Raw genomic sequence first — 22909 nt, 5'->3', positions numbered from 1 at the left:
CCTCCCTCTGGGTCGTCCCAGTGCACCAGCCCCAAGCATCCAGTATCGTGCATAGAACCTGGACTGGCGACTCGTTTCATACATGATATTACACATGTTTCAATGTAAAACTTGAAACTGTAAGATCAGTTTATGTTGCTTTCAACTTTTTGATACCATATAATATCATAAAGCCAAGGTGTATTTCTGAGGGCCCCAGGGCTAAATGGTCAAGGCATCATATACTCTAACCCAGAAGAAAAGAAACCCAAGCATTTATGTTTACTAATAAGGAAACCCTTCCTCAGAGACAACAATGTGTGCCATAGCACCAGCATCTATTACTGCCTGTGTGTGAGAAAATAAAAAAAGGAAACAGGGAATTAAGAAGATTTATAAGGGTAAAATTCCAGCAGTTCTTAAGATCAGAGACAAAGGCAGAGAGAAAGAAAAGGTACTCCTACAATAGTAAATATAACACTGACAAAGCACAAATGGGTAACTGAACCTGCTGATCTCATCTCTGCCCTTGACATCTGTAGGGTATCTGAATATGGGAGGTATGTAAAGTGACTGCAAAGTAGACTCCAGCTTGAAGCTATATCTGACATGCTGTCACTGATTTCTGAAGAGAAAAAGAAAACTTAGACACCAGCTTGCTTCAGGTCACTTTGAAACAGGAAATTATATAAATTCTTAGAGTTCTAGTTAAAGTGTTTTATTGATGAAAACTAAGCACCGTAAACTTCAACTTCAGCAAAAGCTTAGAGAAAAGTGTTCAGATCTATAAGCTAACAATGGAAGCAAAAGACACCTAAATTTGCTTTTAATACTAAGGTGTGAAAAAACATGGTAACTGACTTTATCTGGAGAATGCTAATAGATATCATATAAAAATTTAGCAGCAACCTATAGATCCCATAAGAAAAATGTTTCCAGTAAATGAAAGACTTTGAGCAAAGAAATAGTCAAGTAAAAGAGGAAATTACCTTCATTTTAAAAAATACTATCTCGTTAAAGAAATTAAATCACTTTTCAGTGCATTTGAAATTGCCATAACAGGTAGTTCATTTAAATTTATTTACGAGTTAAATTAGCATTCATTTTATCTAAGGTAAAACATTGCTAACACAGAGTATTATAATTACATCTATTTTCTGTGCTTAGCTAAAAAAAGTTTCCCAAGCAGTTGCAGCTGACAATTAAAATTAATTCAAAATTTTGTTATACTATTTTCACCTTATGCTTTTCTACAAAAAATAAAAGTAAAATATATGTTTAGAGGAGTTTGCTTAGTTAACCTGAAAATGAAACCCTGGTACCATAAAACCACTGAGGAAATTGCTCTCAGAAACTAACTTATCATTGTTCATTCACTAACTTGTGTCCAGCTCACTGTGACCTCATGAACTACAGCACATCAGGCTCCTCTGTCCTTCACTATCTCCCAGAGTTTGCTCAAATTCATGTGCATTGAGTTGGTGATGCCATCCAACCATCTCATCCTCCATCAACCCTGCCCTCAATCTTTCCCAGCAGTGTCTTTTCCAGTGAATAGGTTCTTCCCATCAGGTGGTCAAAGAATTGGAGCTTCAGTTTCAGCATCAGTCCTTCCAATGAATATTCAGGGTTGACTTCCTTTAGGATTGACTGGCTTGATCTCCTTGCACTCCATGGAACACTCAAGAGTCTTCTCCAGCACCACAGTTTGAAAGCATCTCTTCTTCAGCACTCAGCTTTCTTTATGGTTCAACTCACACATCCATACATGACTACTGGGAAAACCATAGCTTTGAAAATATTTACATTTGTCTGCAAAGTGATGTCTCTGCTTTTTAATATGCTATCTAGGTTTGTCATAGCTTTTCTTCCAGGAGCAAGCATCTTTTAATTTCATGGCTGCAGTCACCATCTGCAGTGATTTTGGAGCCCAAGAAAATAAAATCTGCCACTGTTTCCAATGAAGTGATGGGACTGGATGCCATGATCTTAGCTTTTTGAATGTCGAGTTTTAAGCCAGCTTTTTCACTCTGCTCTATAACCCTCATCAAGAAGCTCTTTAGTTCCTTGTCACTTTCTGCCATTAGTGTGGTATCATCTGCATATCTGAGGTTGCTGATATTTCTCCTGGCAATCTTGATTCATGCTTGTGATTCATTCAGTCTGGCATTTTGCATGATGTACTCAGCATATAAATTAAATAAGCAGGGTGACAAAATATAGCCTTGACATACTCCTTTCCCAATTTTGAACCAGTCTGTTGTTCATGTCCAGTTCTAACTATTGCTTCTGGACCTGCATACAGGTTTCTCAGGAGGCAGGTCAGGAGGTCTGGTATTTCCATCACTTTATGAATTTTCTACAGTTTATTGTGATCCACACAGTCAAAGGTTTCGTGTAATAAATGAAGCAGAAGTAGATGTTTTTATAGAATTGCATCACTTTTTCTATGATCCAATGGATATTGGCAATTTGATCTCTGGTTCCTCTGCCTTTTCTAAATCCGGCTTGTACATCTGGAAGTTCTCGGTTCACATACTATTGAAACCTGTCTTCAAGGACTTTGAGCATTACCTTGCTAGTATGTGAAATGAGTGCAATTTTATGATAGTTTGAACATTCTTTGGCATTGCCCTTCTTTGGGATTGGAATAAAAACTAACTTTTTCCAGTCATGTGGTCACTGCTGCGTTTTCAAAATTTGCTGGCTTATTTAGTGCAGCATTTTCACAACATCATCTTTTAGGATATGAAATAGCTCATCTGGAATTCCATCATCTCCACTAGCTTTGTTCATAGAAATTATTCCTAAGGCCCACTTGACTTCACACTCCAGGACATCTGGCTCTAGCTGAGTGAACACATCATCATGGTTATCCGGATCATTAAGAACTTTTTGGTATAGTTCTGTATGTTCTTGCCACTTCTTAATCTCTTCTGCTTCTGTTAGGTCCTTGCCATTTCTATCCTTTATTGTGCCCATCTTTGCATGAAATGTTCCCTTGGTATCTCTAATTTTCTTGAAGAACTCTCCAGTCTTTCCCATTCTCCTGTATTTCCTTGCATTGATCACTTAGGAAGGCTTTCTTACCTCTCCTTACTATTATTCTCTGGAACTCAGCATTCAGTTGGGCGTATTTTTGCCTTTCACCTCTCTTCTTTACTCAGCTATTTGTAAGAACTCCTCAGCCAATGATTTTGCCTTCTTGTATTTCTTTTTCTTTCAGGTGGTTTTGGTCACTGCCTCCTATACAATGTTATGAACCTCTGACCATAGTTCTTCAGATACTCTGTCTACTAGATCTAATCTTTTCAATATATTCATCATCTCTACTGTATAATCATAAGGAATTTGATTTAGGTCATACCCGATTGGCTTAGTGGTTTTCCCTACTTTCTTCAATTTAATCCTGAATTTTGCAATAAGAAACTCATGATCTGAACCACAGTCACCTCCAGATCTTGTTTTTCCTGACTGTATAGAGCTTCTCCATTTTTGGCTGCAAAGAACATAGTCAATCTGATTTCACCATCGACCATCTGGTGATGTTTATGTGTAGAGTTGTCTCTTGTATTGTTGGAAAACAGTGTTTACTATGACCAGTGTGTTCTCTTGGCAAAACTCTGTTAGCCTTTGCCCTGCTTCATTTTGTACTCGAAGGTCAAACTTGCCTGTTACTCCGGGTATCTCTTGACTTTCTACTTTTGTATTTCAATCCCTTAGAAGGTCTTGTATGTCTTCTCAGCACCATTCAACTTTAGCTTCTTCAGCATTAATGGTTAGGGTATAGACTTGGATTACTGTAATGTTGAATGGTTCACCTTGGAAGCAAACCGAGATCATTGTGTTGTTTTTGAGACTGCATCCAAGTACTGCATTTTGGACTCTTACTGACTACGAGGGCTACTCCATTTCTTCCAAGGAATTCTTGCCCACAGTAGTAGTTATAATGGTCATCTGAATTAAATTCACCCATTCCCTTCTATTTTAGTTCACTGATTTCTAAGATGTTGATGTTCACTCTCACCATCTCCTGCTTGACCACATCCAATTTACCTTGATTCATGGATCTAACATTCCAAGTTCCTATGCAATATTGTTCTTTACAGCATTGGACTTTACTTTCACAACCAGACATGTCCACTGCTGAGCATCATTTCTGCTTTGGCCTAACCTCTTCTAAATCTGACTAGGAAATAGAAGAATGTGATGCAGGCAATGTCCAAGAGGGAGGAGATAACCCATTGGATTTTAAGGGCCTCCAGCAGGAAGCTAAAGAGAGTCTTCCCAAGGAGAAAATTTCCCCTGGAAATTTTCACCAAATCTTAGTTGAATGTATTTTCACATTTTCAAGTTTTTGATATTGGCATATGTCTCATAATTGATGGTGTTTGAAAATCTCAGCTTAACTAAAATTCTCTTTTCTTTCATTGTTATACATAAAATAATGGGTCTCTGGAAATTGAGAATTTTTGAATGGATGAAATTTATACTGGATTGAAACATGAAAGAAAACAATAAAGCATATTCTTCATGAAGAAGCCAAAGAAGCACATGTTACCATATGTCATATTAATGGCCTGCAAAGAACACAAGGAAATGTACAACACTAACGATTTGACACATGGCAATCTTTTTTTTTTAAGGTCTTTGTTTTCACATTTTATTTCTTATATATATGTATGGTCACATGAATCTTGATAGTTTCTGTTTTCCATTAGTTTTTTGGTCTTTTTGAAATATTGTTTCTTTTCATTATTTGCTGGGCTTTCTATAACAAAACACACTTATAATCTTCATCTCCCCACTGCTCCCAGTGATCCATGACCTTATAATAATCTGTGTTAGAATGTTAGTGAAACTTATGTCTTTCTGCTAACCAATAGAATATGGCAAAAGTGATTGCATGGGTTGTTTCTCATGATTATATTCCATTTTATAAAACATCTTAGCTGATTTAGCAACAGGAGCCTCTCCTACGGGCCTTGAAGGATCAAACAGCTGTGTTTTGAACTGTCTATGAAAAAGGATGTGATGAGGAATTGCAGGTGGCCTCAAGGACATCAAGGTGGCCTCCAGACAACAGCCGCAGAGAAGCCAAGGCCTGCAATTATTCAGTTGCAAGGAAGTAAATTCTGTCAGCAATCGTGTGAGCTTAGAAAAGCATCATGAGCTCCAGAAATGACATCAGTCCTGCCAACACCTTGCTTGCAGCCCTATAAGACCCTGAGCAGAGTTTTCAGCTTAGCAGATGTGACTCCTGACACACAAAAACTGTGAGAAAATAGTTGTATGATGTTTTAAGTTTCTATGTTTGACTCTTTTGCGGCCCCATGGACTGTAACCCTACAGGCTCCTCTCCATGGAATTTCCCAGGCAAGAATACTTAACTGGGTTGCCATTTCTTTCTCCAGGGGATCTTCCCTACCCAGGGATCAAATCCACCTCTCCTGTGTCTCCTGCATTGGCAGGCAGATTCTTTACTGCTGAGCCACGAGGGAAGTTAATTTGTTACACAACAACAAAAAGCTAACACATTACCTTTCTCCTTTCTCTACTCCTCTTACTGCAGCATCACCAGCACCAGCACCACCTGGGTACCCAGGTGCCAAAGTTTCTCAGATTATAAAACTATAAGTATTTCCACAATGTATATATATGTTTATAGTGAGGGATTTTACTGATATTTCAAAGTTAGAATATTATGCAGTATTGTCAGTATTCTGCTTTTCTCACTCAACAATACCTCATGGAAATCCTTCCAAGTATCCTGCTGCTGCTGCTGCTGCTAAGTCGCGTCAGTCGTGTCGGACTCTGTGCGACCCCAGAGACGGCAGCCCACCAGGCTCCCCCGTCCCTGGGATTCTCCAGGCAAGAACACTGGAGTGGGTGGCTATTTCCTTCTCCAGTATCCTAGAATGATTCTAATACAGTCTTTTTAATGACTACAAAATAATTCATGGTATTAATGTGCTATGATGAGTGTTCATTTTTCTTTCCAGTTCTTTGCCACTATGAATAATGTTACAACCAATATTCTGTACACAGAATATTCTGTATACAGAATCTTCATGAGTGCTATTATTTCTACCAGCTAGATTCCTAACAGAGGGACTGCAAGATCAAAGTCGACTATGCGTTTGTTTCTTTAAATAGACTACCACATTTCTTTCCAAAAAGGATGCAGTAATTTACGTTTTTGTTAGTAACATCTGCAAATACTCTCACATCTCCATTTCTGGACAGAAAGTGGTGTTTTTCTTCTTTTTGATTTTGGCCAGTGTGACAGGTATACAGATATTAGTTTACTTAACTTTTGTTTGTCTAAAAGGAGGTTGAGATTTTTGGATTAGTTACTTTCTGATTTGCCTAGTTATTATCCTTTGCCCATTTTCTCTTGGAATATCTCCTTGTCAATTCTAAGAACTCTTTATATATTATAAATATTAATCTTCTATCTGCATTCTGCATACAAATATCTTTTCAAAATATATTACTTTTTCTACGTACTTTTTAAAAATTTAAAGCTCTCCTTCAGCCTCCTCACTCAGTTTATACCCATGGTCTTCTAGATTTTCTTATATGTGTTTGTTACTGTGTTTTTGTTAAATTTAATTTTTAATCCATCCAAATTTGTCTATATGGTGTGAGGTACTGGTAAAATTTTATGTACTTCCTGATGGGTAGCCAATCAGGAAGTAAATCATGTTAGCATTTTATGCTGCAAAAAACACTTTCCCAATGAGCTAAAATATCACCTTTGCCATATGTTAAATTCTCATTCTCACCAAATCTATTTTCAGATTTTGGATTCTTTTCCACTGGTCTGTTCTGATGCCAATGCCATATTGATTCAAATACAGTAAATTGCTGCATGTTCTCATCTAGCAGAGCAAGTTTTCCTTCTCTAGTCCTCGTTTCCAAAAATACCTTACCTTACCACATGCATTTTTACCTTCATAAAAATGTTTAAAACACTTCAACAGACTGAAAAAAATAGTGTGTGAGTTCTGATTAAAAATTAATTTTGCTTCTTTATTAACATTTAGATGTTTTAATGTTATTTTTATGTTATTTTTTTATCCAAACTTTCATTTCTCCTTTTCCTCTCCATTTTCTCCTTTATTTTTAATGTTTTTCTCATTAGTGAGAATTTGAGTTCCCACAATTGCAAAGCACTTAAACGTGTTGAGGTCCTATGTATTTGGGGATTTGCTTTAACAGAAGTTATGTTAGTAAAAGTTAATTTTATATGAAAGCAAACAAAAGCTTTGCTACAATTCACTTTCTTCCTCTTTGGCAAAGTTTTCACATGAAAAGTATTTCTCTACATTTCTGTCAAATATAATATCATAAAATTATAAAAATTTATATTTACTATTCTCAAAAATGTAGGTTGAACTCAAAGTCCAGCAGAAAGGGCAGTAATTTCCATTTGCTCTTATAATTTCCACAAATTAGAAGCATTATTAATCAAATCGGTGGCACCCTACTCCAGTACTCTTGCCTGGAAAATCCCATGGATGGAGGAGCCTGGCGGGCTGCAGTCCATGGGGTCGCTGAGAGTTGGACATGACTGAGCGGCTTCACTTTCACTTTTCACTTTCATGCATTGGAGAAGGAAATGGCAAGCCACTCCAGTGTTCTTGCCTGGAGAATCCCAGGGATGGGGAAGCCTGGTGGGCTGCTGTCTATGGGGTTGCACAGAGTCGGACACGACTGAAGAGACTTAGCAGCAGCAGCAGCATTAATCAAATCAGTGCAGTCAGATATATTGATACTAAATTATAGTCAATGCTTTCTTTCCCCCTTTTTTATGCTAATTGTAAACAACTTTAGGAGGGTTTTATTCACTTCCAGACTGAATATAGAATGTGAGAGAAAATTGGTTCGGACTGTGAGGAGATGAATGGAAAAGGTAGAAAGCCTTGGGATGATAACACGTAAGCAATTGCATGCACTTACACACAGACATATACACAAAATCAAGTGTATTTTTCTTCCAGATGAATATTTCATCAGATTTAACATCACACAAAAATCAGTATGCTTTCTTTAACTGTACTACCACTAAAAATAAACATTTTAATTGCCAGTCTATTTTAACCAGACTACTTTTACCCTCAAAGCCAAGTATATAAAATCCTAGGTTTTTGCTATCAACTGTGCAAGATTTTATTATTCACTTGAGTAAATGGAAGAATAACTGCAAATTTTCTAAACATTTGACAATAAATTTAATTATATTTCCCTTTTTGCTTGTAATTATGTTCCCTGCTTCTCTAGCTACAGTTTTTCTCACTCTAGCAGTATGATAGCTCTGTAAGACAATGCAAGAGGCAATATTCTTCTACCTTGAAAATTATGTCTTCTTCCCTTCACAGCTTCTGTGCCCAAATGAGTCCTAGATTTACTGTAAGTATTTTTCTAGTTTTACCAAGTTAAATTATTTTTCAAGTATCTCTATAACTGAAAGAAAATGAAATTCAACAGAGAATTATTTGTAATAATTCAAATTTTGTTTTAAAAGATTATTATTCTTATTAACACACAGTTTACATAGTACCCCTCAATTTTATGTAAAGAGATCAAGTTTATGATATTATAAGATGATATCAAATTATGACTACTATCAGGTGCCAATATTGCTTTGTTTCTCTCTGAATTTCTTAGTTCATTAAATAAAAAGCATAATTTTTCCCCAGGACCTAAGAAAAAGGAGAATGATTTCATGACATGATAAACTCAAAGCACATAATTTGTAGCACTCAGGTTATGTTGTATCCATTTAGGTCTTAGAGACTTACTTTCCAATCCTTCTTAATTACAAATAAAGATGAATTTCATATTGGCTCCAATTGCTACAATCAAAAGAAAGTAAAATAAAATGGCTTGATGAATAGACTTACTCAAATACAATTAATACACCTTGTTGCAGTAATAGCAGGTCAGCATGAAATGGGCAAAAGAGCACAACATCAGTAAGATTTCACTTGCTCAGATCAACAATGTGGCACTGATTGCATGGAAAATTTTGAAAACAGCTTTATCCATGTAGTTAAAGAGATTTTCTTTATATAATACTACTTTAAGAAAGTACATCCTGTCTCGCCCTGGTCTAGCCTCGTGTTTGTACTTTTCTTCCTCTTTCTTATTCACATTACCTTCCAGAACCCTCACCAGTCTTGGTCATTTACACAAAGTCTAAAAACAAATTCACACTAAAATAGAAGTGGCTAGTGTTATGTACAGTTACCTGTACTTGGAATAGTTTTACTATTAGCTTGAAAGTCTTTGTATCTTATTAAAAGAAACCAGGAGAGGAAGAGTAGAGATGTTAACTTATGATTTTTAAGTCATAGATTTCTTCCAGCAGGATTAGGAAGAATGACTTCTAGGTCCACAGTTTTCTCATTTTGCTCCCACTTCTATTTTATCCTGCCCTTATTTCAGATAATCTCATAAATCTTTCTACTCACTTTGCCTACGTGCTAAAAGAACATTTATTCTTCCAAAAACAAACTTCTACCTATCTCAAAAAGCTTAAGTCCACATGAAAAATTTAAAAGGGCACCTTTCAAATTCAAGTTTAGCACAAACTGTCTTATCTGACACATCAGCATTTGTAACTGGTCAGTTAATCAAAATCAGTTGGTATAAACAGTTGAATCATTTAAAAGTATAACACACATACTTTAAATATGTTGCCTGAATTTAAAATATACAAATATACATTCATTTTCCAGTTTTTTTCATGGAGAGCAAAACTTCTGTGTGTGCTCACAACTTGGGAGTCTACTGACTGGAGTTTTGTGTGTTACCTTTCATGAACCAAACTCACAATGCTGTCTAGGATTTCTAGACTGCATTTTAGTTTTTCAATATAAAGAGAAATCGCAGGTATGTCTTTCAGAACAATCTGAATAGAAAATTTCTTTCACAGTGTATCATTTCTCTACTGGTGTTTCACAAATACTTAATCGGACAGTTGTTTTTTTTTAATATTTCTTTTTTTCAAGTTTTTAAATTTATTTTTATTGAAGTATAGTTGAGCTACAATGTACCATTTACTGCTGTACAGCAAAGAGACTCATTTATACATACATATACATTCTTTTTCATATTCTTTGTTTTCTTTCTTTTATTTAAATTTATTTATTTTAATTGGAGGCTAATTACTTTTTTCATTATAGTTTATCACAGGATGCTGGATGTAGTCCCCTGTGTTGTATGGTAGGACCTTGTTGTTTATCTGTTCTACATACACCAACTTGCATCTGCTCATCCCAAACTCCCACTCCTACGCCCCACCTTGGCAACCACCAGTATATTCTCTATGTCCCTGATTTTGTTTCTGTTTCATAGATCAATTCATTTGGGTCATATTTTAGATTCCATGTATAAGTGATATCATATGGCATTTGCCTTTGTCTTTCTGACTTACTCTGTTTAGTATGATAATCTCTAGGTTCATCCACATTGCTGCAAATAGCATAATTTTGTTCTTTTTTATGGCTGAGTAATACACTGGAAAAGATTGAGGGCAGGAGGCGAAGGGGACGACAGAGGATGAGATGGCTGGATGGCATCACCGACTCGATGGACATGAGTTTGAGTAAGCTCCGGGAGTTGGTGATGGACAGGGAAGCCTGGCTGCAGTCCATGGGGTCACAAAGAGCTGGACACGACTAAGTGACTAAACTGACTGAATACTCTTTTGTATATATGTGCTATATCTTCTTTGTCCATTTATCTGTTGATGGACATTTAGGTTGTTTTCACATCTTGGCTATTGTGAATAGTGCTACCATAAACATAGAGGGTGCATGTATCTTTTTGAATTATAATTTTATCTGGATTTGTGCCCAGGAATGGGATTGTTGGATCATAAGGTAATTCTATTTTTAGTTTTCTAAGAAACCTCCATCCTATTTTCTATATTGGCTGCACCAATTTACATTCCCACCAACAGTTTAGGAGGGTTCCCCTTTCTCCACACCCTCTCCAACATTTGATATTTGTAGACCTTTTGTGATGGCCATTCTGACTTGTGTGAGGTCGTACTTCATCATAGTTTTGACTTGCACTTCTCCAATAATTAGTAATATTGAGCATCTTTTCATGTGCCTATTGACCAGAGAAATGTCTGACAGAATTTTTTAAGTGAATTTTCTGGTTGAGTTTTTCCAAAGCATTCAGTTTAGTTATTATGGAAACAATAACACTTTCTTTTCATTCTATATATTTATCAGTTTATAGTATATTTAATTAAAATTATTTTGTTGTGATTACAGTAAAACTGACAATTTAAGAAGTGTGGGAACAAGCTTCTTTATTTGTCGCCATGCTTCACAATCTGTGGGATCTCAGTTTCCTGACCAGGGATCAAACCTGCATCCCCTACAGTGGACGCACAGTCTTAGCCTCTGCGCCACCAGGGAAGTCCCCAGGTGTCTTGATTTACGTAAAGTATGCAACTGTCCAAGGAGGAGCAGAGTGCTTGAGAGAGCAGGTCTCAGCCACCTGCCTTCAGCTTGCTCTGGTGTGGCTATGTTGTACAGAGGGAATGTAGAGCTCCAGTTTAGTGGGCAAGTTGGATAAATCAAGGTGTGCTTAGAGAGCCTCTACTCAGTAAAATGTGACCTCATAGACCAGTATAACTCAGTAAAGCTTGAGCCAGACACAGGAAAATCCAATTGTCCCAGGGTACTGTCTCTGCAGAAGAGATCAAAAAAGGAGGATGTATGATAATCATCCATTTCCAATATGTTTATGATACTAAGATACCAAGTATTGAAGGAAATGAAAATAACTTCAGGAACAGGGTAGAATAAGAACACAAACAAATGAAACAAACCAAGCAAGAGAACTGCTTTGCCGAAGGAGGGTTTCAACTGTCATTTTTTTTTTCCCTATCTTTTCATTATTTTGTCACACAAAGCTGATCAAATTACCATTTTCTGTGATAGTAAGGATTGCAGGTGTCACTATTATTCAGGAAACAATGTTACCCTTGCCTTGAATGCAAAATTCTCATCTCACATTGGTAGCATTTTGTGATCCTCAAAGAGAAAAACAACTTTCTAATGTCAGGTCTAAAAGAAAAATAAGTCTGAAAGAATACTTGATGAAATGAGAATGAATTATAATAGCAGTGGCAGATATTAGAGCGATCAAAATTCACACAGCATTTATGGATGATTCATCTTTAGTAGGCCCGTAATTGCTACATTCATCCCAGTGATTGGAACCTGTTCCAGAAATATTGAAAACAGGTGCAAAATAAAAGAGAGTATAAAATGTCAGTCTGTGTGAAAATAAACTGCAGTTGCAATTATTGTAAGTAATATCATGCAACTTATAGGATCTCAATAGCATAATTTGAATTTTAAAATCTAGAACAATAAATCAATTGGATACCCTTTGTTATCAAAACCTCTAATTTTCAGCGGAGTTGACTACCTTTTTACATGTTTAAATTATTCGTATTTTGGTATTTGTGAGCTATCTGTATTTTTTGCTCTCATATTTGAGGCTATCGGGTTTTGGTTGAGCTCTAGGAGTTCTCCGTATAATGGTAAGAGTCATTCTTTGCCTGTGATACGGATTTTGCAAAAATTTTGCAGGTTTGCAATTTGTCTTTTTACTTACCACGTGGCATTTTTGTCATGAAGAAATGTTTTCTTTTCTGTAGTTCCAAACTCACTAGTATTTTTTTTACAGATTTTATTTTTTGATTCATAGTTAGAAAAGTCTTCCTACTGAAAAATAAAATTTCACCTAGTATTTTAATGGCTTCTTTTTTATATGTAAATTATTGATGCAGCTGAAATTCATCACAGTCAATAATTGGGTCCAATGTGGATCCAGTTTTAGTTTTTCCAGAGAGCCACCCATCATCCCAGGACCATTTGTTTAATAATCCATTTTTACCGTCTAGTTTTGAGATAGCACCTTTGTAATATACTAGATTTCCATGTCATTTCTTTCTGGCCATTTGTTTATTCATATACTAGTTCTGTGTTGAATTATTGAGACATGAAATGTTTTAACACCAGGAAATCTGGCCCCTACCACTATTGCTCCTTTTCTCAGAGTTCTTTTCAATGTTTGTGTTGGTAAGTTTTTTCTATATAAACTTTATAATCAATTTATCTAGCTTAAAAACAATTAGAACTCTTATTGGATCACTTTAAAATTTAAAAGTTATGAAGAATTGATAACTTTATGATTTTGAATCATCCTGTCAAAATCTTGGTATATCTTACCATGATTTCAATTCTTTTGTGCACTTCAGGAGTATTCTAAATTTTTCTAGATATTCCCAGGTATTTTATGGAGTCATTTGTTGTATTATTTTATAGTTGTTCCTTATATAGCAAAAGCTACTGATTTCTCTAAATTAATTCTGTGTCCCTCAACTTTACTGAATGCTATTGCAGGTTTTCAACTGATTACCTGGGGAGGGAGGAGGGTTAATATACAATCATAGTATCTTCAAATAATACAAATATCTTCAAATGTTTATTTCTTAATAGTATATTAAAAAGTAGATACAAATGGATGACTTTATCTAAACAAGGTCTGGAAAACTGCAGGAACAAGACTGGAATGAGGACTTAAATACATGCAACTGTAGAAATGACACTGCCTATAAGTGAAGATAAGGGCAAGAAATCAGAGTGTAAATTGTGCATGCTCTGAAAATGCATAAAAGATAAACTAATAAAAACAGGTATCGAGTAAAGGAAAGGTAAAGAGTAAGTAAATAAATTTTTCTGATTGTCTTGTATGTAAGAGCTGGGAGTCAAAAATGTTATTTGAAACTGACAAATCAATTAATAGAAATATATGCATATTTACCAATATAAGGGTATATACTAAAAAAGATAATTTTATTCTATACTATCAGATGGTGAAATAAAACGGAGAGACTAGAAAGGGAGAAGAAACATGTTTATTTCTCTTAGTAGGATTACTACTGTAGTCTTTACAGAGATATAAAGACAACCAAAAGGAGGTGGGGGGTGGGGAACCTGCTTAATTGTCAGAAGACACATAAAGAATAAGAAGCAAAGACAGCAGATTTCATAGTAAAAGTTTTCAAACACATGTAAGAAAACACAAGAATATAGAAGTTTCCATACATATGTTTCCTTGTACATATATGAAGAAACTTTGGAAGGATATATGGGAATCTCAGTTCTGGAGATGTTAAGAGACTTGGCTTCAATCCCTGAGTTGGGAGGATCCCCTGGAGGAGGGCATGGAAACCCACTCCAGTATTCTTGCCTGGAGAATCCCATGGACAGAGGAGCCAGGCGGGTTACAGTCCATGGGGTCGCAGACAGTCGGACACGACTGAAACAATTTAGCATACACACGTGAAAGTAAGGGATTGCCTGCGCAAGGGGAGGGGTGGGAAGAAGAATATAGAGTAGGCACTAGGCATATTGGGGCAAAAAGATGGTTTAGATTTTCTGCTTAATTTAATTAATTTTACTCTTACCTAATCAAAACATGAATTTAAATATAGTGTTAAAAATATATTCAGTCATTAACAATTAGGCCCACTTTCTAGCTGTTGTCATATCATAGTTAAGTTATGCCCAATATTTTATACCTAATAGAAAATTAAAGTGATTATTAAATATTTCCCAATATCTTGGATATTTTAACATTCCTCACCCAAAAAAGCAGACGCAAATGGAAATATTTTAACCAAGAGCAAGCCTCTAATCAAAATGAGCCAATTGGGCTTATTCGTCCAAGATTTTAAAAATTAATCATTATTATGAACAAGGAAAAGGAAATGAATTTATAATTAATACTTTATTATAGTTTTATATTCCAAGAGTACCAGTAGTCTTCTTTTACATCTTCATATAATGAGCTAATTTTACAACTATGATTGAAGAACTTTGCAAAGTTTTTCCAAGGTAAGAAAACTATATTATTGTTTGCAAGTAACATTTTTATTGTTACTCTTCTTAAACAGACATGATAATCACTTGAAAAGTTTAGCACTTCAGTATAGCTCCTATTTATGGTATATGAGACAACATATGTCTTCACAGTTAACAGTTTAAATAATCTTCAGTTGTCAAAAGACACATAAAAGAAAGAATATCTGTACGTTTTCCTAATTTACTCCGGCATACTTGAAGTCACTGTAGAAACTTTCTTTACTGAGTGATTGCATTTAACCTAATTAATAAATTACAAACACCTGTATGAGAAAAAAATTTTCGTTATAAGCTTCATGGGACAAATTTGTCTGTCTGTTATTTCTAAAACTATAGCAAATATCTCAGCAGGGTCTACATATGATAAGGAATCCTAGAATATTAAGTTATTTTTAGAGAAAAAATATTTCTTTTATTTTTGTTCAGCTAGATTACAAACTATATAATACAGTGAGAAATCTTTGGAGCTTAACACCAGGGAACTGTTCCAGCCAAAACATTTTCAGTATCAAGTGACAGAAAAAATATAATCGAGAAGACCAAATAGTGTATCTCCTGCTGAATCCAGGGGTTTAAACAATTTCAGCAGAACTTTGTTTTCTTGCATCTTTGAGTTTGATTCTGTTTGCCTCCACTTTGCTTCAAATCACATGGGATTTATCTGTGTATCAGCAAAAGGGTTTCAGATATCCCTAAAACCATATGGATTATAGAAGTTAGAAACCTGGCAGTCTCTGAATCACCCATGTTGAGTTACATGCTCATCCCTGTATCAAGGACTGAAGTCAGGGGAACACAGTGCCCTGAATAGTCAGACCTGAATCATAGGCCAAGTGGTACTGATAGTGAGAGGGTAACAGGCAGGAAGGCCAGGGGTCTCCAAACTGAGGAAATAGCCTCCAAGTTTCAGACATCTTTATCTCTCTTAAGCGGCAGGAGGAAACAAACTAGCGATATTTTTTCCTTCTCTATACAAATTTAAAAGGAAGTTTCTCTTAAAATACTGTGTTGCCATAATGACACCTGGTTTCACCTGAAGTTAACTATTCTCAAACCTAGAGGTAACCAATGCATTTCTCTTATGGAAATATTTATCTTAAGCTATGCTAATGTACTGTGCATTTACCCCAAACTCTGTCTTCAAGTTGGTTCCACCTCTTGGCTCAGAACCTACTTGACAAACCAGTATGTTATATTCAGATATCGTTCCCCTAATCTATGTAAACGAAACTATTTGTATGGTGATCTGCCCTTCTTCAAGATTCAAGTTAATCACTTTATGGCCCAGGATGAACAATTTGGTGCCAAGATTATCCCAAAATGCATCTTATGGGTGAGGGGCCTGGTGCCATTCAGTTTTAAGATATTCCTTTCTTTCATTAACAGACTGCTAGTGACTATATATAACATCCAGCTAAAGACTAGCAGGGGGGTACTCTTTCTGCCCCTTCTGATGCCTATGTCTGAAGCTTTCTCTATCTCCTTTATACTTTAATAAAACTTTATTACACAAAAGCTCTGAGCAATCAAGCTTCGTCTCTGGCCTCAGATTGAATTCTTCTCCTCCACGGGCCAAGAATCCCGGAGTCTTTGCATGATTCAACAACAACCTTTCAATAGCATACAGACTGGCAAAGCCAACCTAACTGTTATGAAATGAGAAAAGGATGGGTCCCTGAAAGACTGATGCTAAAGAGGTTTCTATATATTTTTCTCTTCTCTTATACCTGATGCTAATAAGACTTTGTCGTGGTTGTCGCTAAGTCATGTCTAACTCTTTGCAACCTCAGGGACTGCAGTACACCAGGCTCCTCTATCCTTCACTATTTCCCAGAGTTTGCTCAAATTCATGTCAAGTGGGTTGGTGATACTATCTAACCATCTCAGACTCTCCCACCCTCTTCTTCTTTTGCCTTCAATCTTTCTCAGTATCAGTCTTTTCCAATGAGTAGGCTTTTTGCATCAGGTGGCCAAGGTATTGGAGCTTCAGCTTCAGCATCAGTCCTTCCAATGAATATTCAGGGTTGATTTCCTTTAGGATTGACTGGTTTGATCAAGACTCTTCTCTAGCACCTCAATTCAAAAGCATCAATTCTTCAGCACTCAGTCTTCTTTATGGTGTAACTCTAAAATTTGTATATGACTACTGGAAAAACCATAGCTTTGACTATATGGACCTTTGTCAGAAAAGTGACATCTATGTTTTTAATACACTGTCTAGGATGCTAAGATATCAAAACTAGTTAAATAAGCTTTAAAAGTTCTAAAAAGGGTTTCTTTGAAGGCTTTCACACTCACTTTAGAATCCTGAGTTATTTCAGGGAACATGTCTGGTTTCCTCTTCTTTCTCAGTCCTATTTAAGACATAAGCAAGGCCAGTGAAACTCGCCAAAATGTTTGAACATAAGTGGATTCTAAAATAAGGAAAATTATGTGAGCACATATATTTGAAAGATAAATAATGCTATTAAATTATTTTGATTTTCAAAAGCATAGCAATTTGAAATAGCATAAATCATTTCCTATGTCCTCAGGCACACCCACATGTTCCACATTTTTAGCAACTGCTTTCTGTTATGGGTTGTTGTTTTAATGTAAATATTCCTTTTTGCCTGATGAAATATTATTTCTTTGGGGTATTCTTCCTAATAAAATTGTCACTTATCGTAAAATTATCACTGCCAATTTATTTCTTTTCATTTTCCTCATCTGTACAAAGCCACAGAAGTATGGCTGACATTTCTTATTCAAAAACACATCAATAACATTGAGGGCCAGGCTAACTTATCGTTTTTTTCTGTCAGATTGAAGTCAACTGTAGTAATACTTGGAATATTAATGGAAAGCATTCCAGATATTCAAATAATAGTAGAACACTGTTAATCAATATCCTTATGCTCAGGGGAAAAAATTGGTCCAAAAATGGATATCTAAAGTAAATAAAACATGATCTTTTTTTTTAGACTACCTTGTTTGTCTTCAATTCCTAATGAAAATAAATGTGGTCAATACTGAACAAAATATGCTAAATCCAAGAACAATATAATTGGAATTATTAAAATGACAGATTGAAACAGTAAAAGTTATAATAGCTTCTTGTTCTATTGTTAAGAGAAACCCATGTTTCAAATTTTCTCTCCTAGTAAGGTAAATTATTATTCACCTTAGTGTCATCCAAAAGTAAAGAATTTTCTAAAATAAATTTTCTCTTTTTCTAAATAGCTGAATTAGTGATCCATAGCTTTTCTATTATTTTTCCCTTTTAAATAACTTATGAGAGTCTACTTAAGAATATAAAAGATACATAAATGAAAGTGTTAGTAGTGTTAGTCACTCAGGCATCTCCGACTCTTTGTGACCGTATGGACTGTAGCCCACCAGTCTACTCTGTCCATGGAATCCTGCAGGCAAGAAGACTAGAGTGGATTGCCATTTCCTTCTCCAATAAATGAAAGGGTGTAGTGTAAAAAGAAAAAGAAAAAAAGGGCTTTAGTCACTCTTCTGTATAATTAGGTCAATAAGAATACAGATCAGATTGGTCACGGATAATTACAGTAATAGTTAAACATTGGATACCGGAGTGGGTTGCCATGCCCTCCTCTAGTGGATCTTCCCAACCCAAGTGTTGAACCCAGGTCTCCTGCATTGCAGGCAGATTCTTTACCATCTGAGCCACCAGGAAAGGCCCAAGAGTCAAACAAAGTCACCCCAAAAGGCATTAACTTCTAAGTCAATGAAATATAAATGTAATTCAATTAAAGATTAAAATATAGCTGAATAAATGTCTTAATTAGAAAGGTTAATACTACAAAATCACAGTTGTTTACAAACACTGATAGTGCCTCCCCAAATTGTGTCAAGAAAAAAAAATAGGAAATTTAGCTGCACAAATAGCCACACTACATTCATTGTCGTTTTTCTTGTGGGAATCTTTAGATATGTGATTTATTTTTATAATGTGTCAATGGTCTCTAGAATTTAACTTAAGCATCATGGAGATAGCCTGGCAGCTTCTGCAAGGATGGAATAGGGTCATTTAAGGAAAAGCATGTCACCTTGTTCCAAGAAGAGGAGGAAAGAATGTAAGTCCAACACCATATGGTTCCAAAACTCATTCATTAATATGAGGCTTTTAGAAATGCTGTGGCACAAATTATCTTAAATGGGTACATTTTCAGAATCACTTATTCCAATTCAATTCAGGACAAGGACATCTGTAGATCAAATAACTTTCCAGATTCAAATTAAACAGTGGGCTGATAAGCTAACAATGAATTCTGTCATTGACAGTAGGAGTTAGGCAGAGGAGGAGGGAAAAAGAAAGATACTCAAATTCAGCTAGTGAGGAAAATAGTCACAGCAAAGGAAAGGAGCATGAACAGATTCATTTCACACCCTTCTAAGAGGCTCTGCTCTAAGAAGTTGATTTTCAAATTTGCTTAAGGATAACTGTCTACAACACTTGTTTTAAATTTCTCAGACCTCAGCCCAGACCTGCTAAGCTACACCGTGCCCAGGGAAGAAACCCCGTAACCTGGCAATCTCCACATATAACAAGGCCACAAAGATTCTTCTCAGGTAAGCTTGGAACACACTGTTTGAAAGGAAAATGTCAAGTTATTAGCTGAGAAGATGCCTTTATGGGCTTATTGTGAAATGCTGTGCCTTGGGAATAGCGGACCTAATTCTTAACAAGATCAAAATCCAATTGTAGGAGTCAGAATAAGAAATCTGATTCTGATGAACAGAACAAAAATATTGAGGCCTCACAATGTGGGGTGAGAGCTTAAGCCTACTCTAGTTATTAAGTAACCCTAGTTATTAAGAAGTTCAGATAAGTTACAGTCTATTACCAGATGCAATTACTTTAAACAACCAACCAAAGCAACCTGATATCTGTGATATGAAGACGTGGATGAAAATTTTGACTTTTCAGCCACATTTTTATCATCTATACAAAGAAGTGATGATATCCAATTTGTAACGCTTATTATTAGAGCTGATACAGTTAATAAGTTAAATAATATGTTTTGAAAGTGCTACATAAATGTAACGGATGATGACTACCAAGTAAAGAATATGAGGGCAAGTGTTGGTGTCAGGGCAATCCAATAAGGTATGTCCTTAATGGTGCATGAGGAAGTACCACAATAGGAATATAGATCAGAAGAACCGAACATGCAGTTAAGTGGCAACAGTTAAGATCACAGTAATCGAAGATGGCAGAGGAATAGGACAGGGAGACCACTTTCTACCCCACAAATTCATCAAAAGAACATTTAAACACTGAGTAAATTCCACAAAACAACTTCTGAATGCCGGCAGAGGGCATCAGTCACCCAGAAAAGCAGCCCATTGTCTTCGAAAGGAGATGGAGAAGTCTTGAGACTACTGTAAAAATAAGACGGAAAACCAGAAGCAGGAGGCTTAAGTCCAAATCCTGAGAACACCAGAGAACTCCTGACTCCAGGGAACATTAATCCACAGGAGCTCATCAAACGCCTCCATACCTACACTGAAACCAAGCACCACCCAAGGGCCAACAAGTTCCAGAGCAAGACATACCAAGAAAATTCTCCAGTAACACAGGAACACAGCCCTGAGCTTCAATATAACGGCTGCCCAAAGTTACTCCAAACCCATTGACATCTCATAACTCATTACTGGACACTTCATTGCACTCCAGAGAGAAGAAATCCAGCTCCACCCACCAGAACACTGACACAAGATTCCCTAACCAAGAAACCTTGACAAGCCTCCCGTACAACCTCACCCACAGAGAGAAAACTCCACAATAAAGAAAACTCCACAAACTGCCAGAATACAGAAAGGACACCCCAAACTCAGCAACATAAACAAGATGAAGAGACAGAGGAATACCCAGCACGTAAAGAAATAGGATAAATGCCCACCAAACCAAACAAAAGAGGAAGAGATAGGGAGTATAACTGATAAAGAATTCCAAATAATGATATTGAAAATGATCCAAAATCTTGAAATAAAAATGGAATCACAGATAAATAGCCTGGAGACAAGGATTGAGAAAATGCAAGAAAGATTTAACAAGGACCTAGAAGAAATAAAAAAGAGTCAATATATAATGAATAATGCAATAAATGAGATCAAAAACACTCTGGAGGCAACAAATAGTAGAATAACAGAGGCAGAAGATAGGGTTAGTGAATTAGAAGACAGAATGGTAGAAATAAATGAGTCAGAGAGGAGAAAAGAAAAACGAATTAAAAGAAATGAGGACAATCTCAGGGACCTCCAGGACAATATTAAATGCCCCAACATTCGAATAATAGGAGTCTAGAAGAAGACTACAAAAAGAAAGACTATGAGAAGATACTTGAGGAGATAGTAGTTGAAAACTTCCCTAAAATGGGGAAGGAAATAATCACCCAAGTCCAAGAAACCCAGAGAGTCCCAAATAGGATAAACCCAAGCTGAAACACCCCAAGACACATATTAATCAAATTAACAAAGATCAAACACAAAGAACAAATATTAAAAGCAGCAAGGGAAAAACAACAAATAACACAGAGGGGATTCCCATAAGGATAACAGCTGATCTTTCAATAGAAACTCTTCAGGCCAGGAGGGAATGGCAAGACATACTTAAAGTGATGAAAGAAAATAACCTACAGCCCAGATTACTGTACCCAGCAAGGATCTCATTCAAATATGAAAGAGAAATCAAAAGCTTTACAGACAAGCAAAAGCTGAGAGAATTCAGCACCACCAAACCAGCTCTCCAACAAATGCTAAAGGATATTCTCTAGACAGGAGACACAAAAGGGTGCATAAACTCAAACCCAAAACAATAAAGTAAATGGCAACAGGATCATACTTATCAATAATTACCTTAAACATAAATGGGTTGAATGCCCCAACCAGAAGACAAAGACTGGCTGAATGGATACAAAAATAAGACCCCTATATATGTTGTCTACAAGAGACCCACCTCAAAACAGGAGACACATACAGACTGAAAGTGAAGGGCTGGAAAAAGATATTCCACGCAAATAGGGACCAAAAGAAAGCTGGAGTAGCAATACTCATATCAGATAAAATAGACTTTAAAACAAAGGCTGTGAAAAGAGACAAAGAAGGACACTACATAATGATCAAAGGATCAATCCAAGAAGAGGATATAACAGTTATAAAGATATATGCACCCAACATAGAAGCACTGCAATGTGTAAGACAAATGCTAACAAGTATGAAAGGGAAAATTAACAATAACACAATAATAGTGGGAGACTTTAATACCCCACTCACACCTATGGATAGATCAATTAAACAGAAAATTAACAAGGAAACACAAACTTTAAATGATATAATAGACCAGTTAGACCTAATTGATATCTATAGGACATTTCACCCCAAAACAATGAATTTCACCTTTTTCTCAAGTGCACATAGAACCTTCTCCAGGATAGATCACACCCTGGGCCATAAATCTAGCCTTGGTAAATTCAAAAAAATTGAAATCATTCCAAGCATCTTTTCTGACCACAGTGCAGTAAGATTAGATGTCAATTACAAGAGAAAAATTATTAAAAATGCCAACATATGAGGCTGAACAACACGCTGCTGCATAACCAACAAATCACAGAAGAAATCAAAAAAGAAATCAAAATTTGCATAGAAACGAATGAAAATGAAAACACAACAACCCAAAACCTGTGGGACACTGTAAAAGAAGTGCTAAGGGGGAAGTTCATAGCAATACAGGCATACCTCAAGAAACAAGAAAAAAGTCAAATAAATAACCTAACTCTACACCTAAAGCAACTAAAAAAGGAAGAAATGAAGAACCCCAGGGTTAGTAGAAGGAAAGAAATCTTAAAAATTAGGGCAGAAACAAATGCAAAAGGAACAAAAGAGACCATAGCAAAAATCAACAAAGCCAAAAGCTGGTTCTTTGAAAGGATAAATAAAATTGACAAACCATTAGC

This window comes from Bison bison, unplaced genomic scaffold (genome assembly GCF_000754665.1).
Source record: "Bison bison bison isolate TAMUID 2011002044 unplaced genomic scaffold, Bison_UMD1.0 scf7180017863946, whole genome shotgun sequence".
NCBI lineage: Eukaryota > Metazoa > Chordata > Mammalia > Artiodactyla > Bovidae > Bison > Bison bison.
This window is presented reverse-complemented; position numbering follows the sequence as displayed.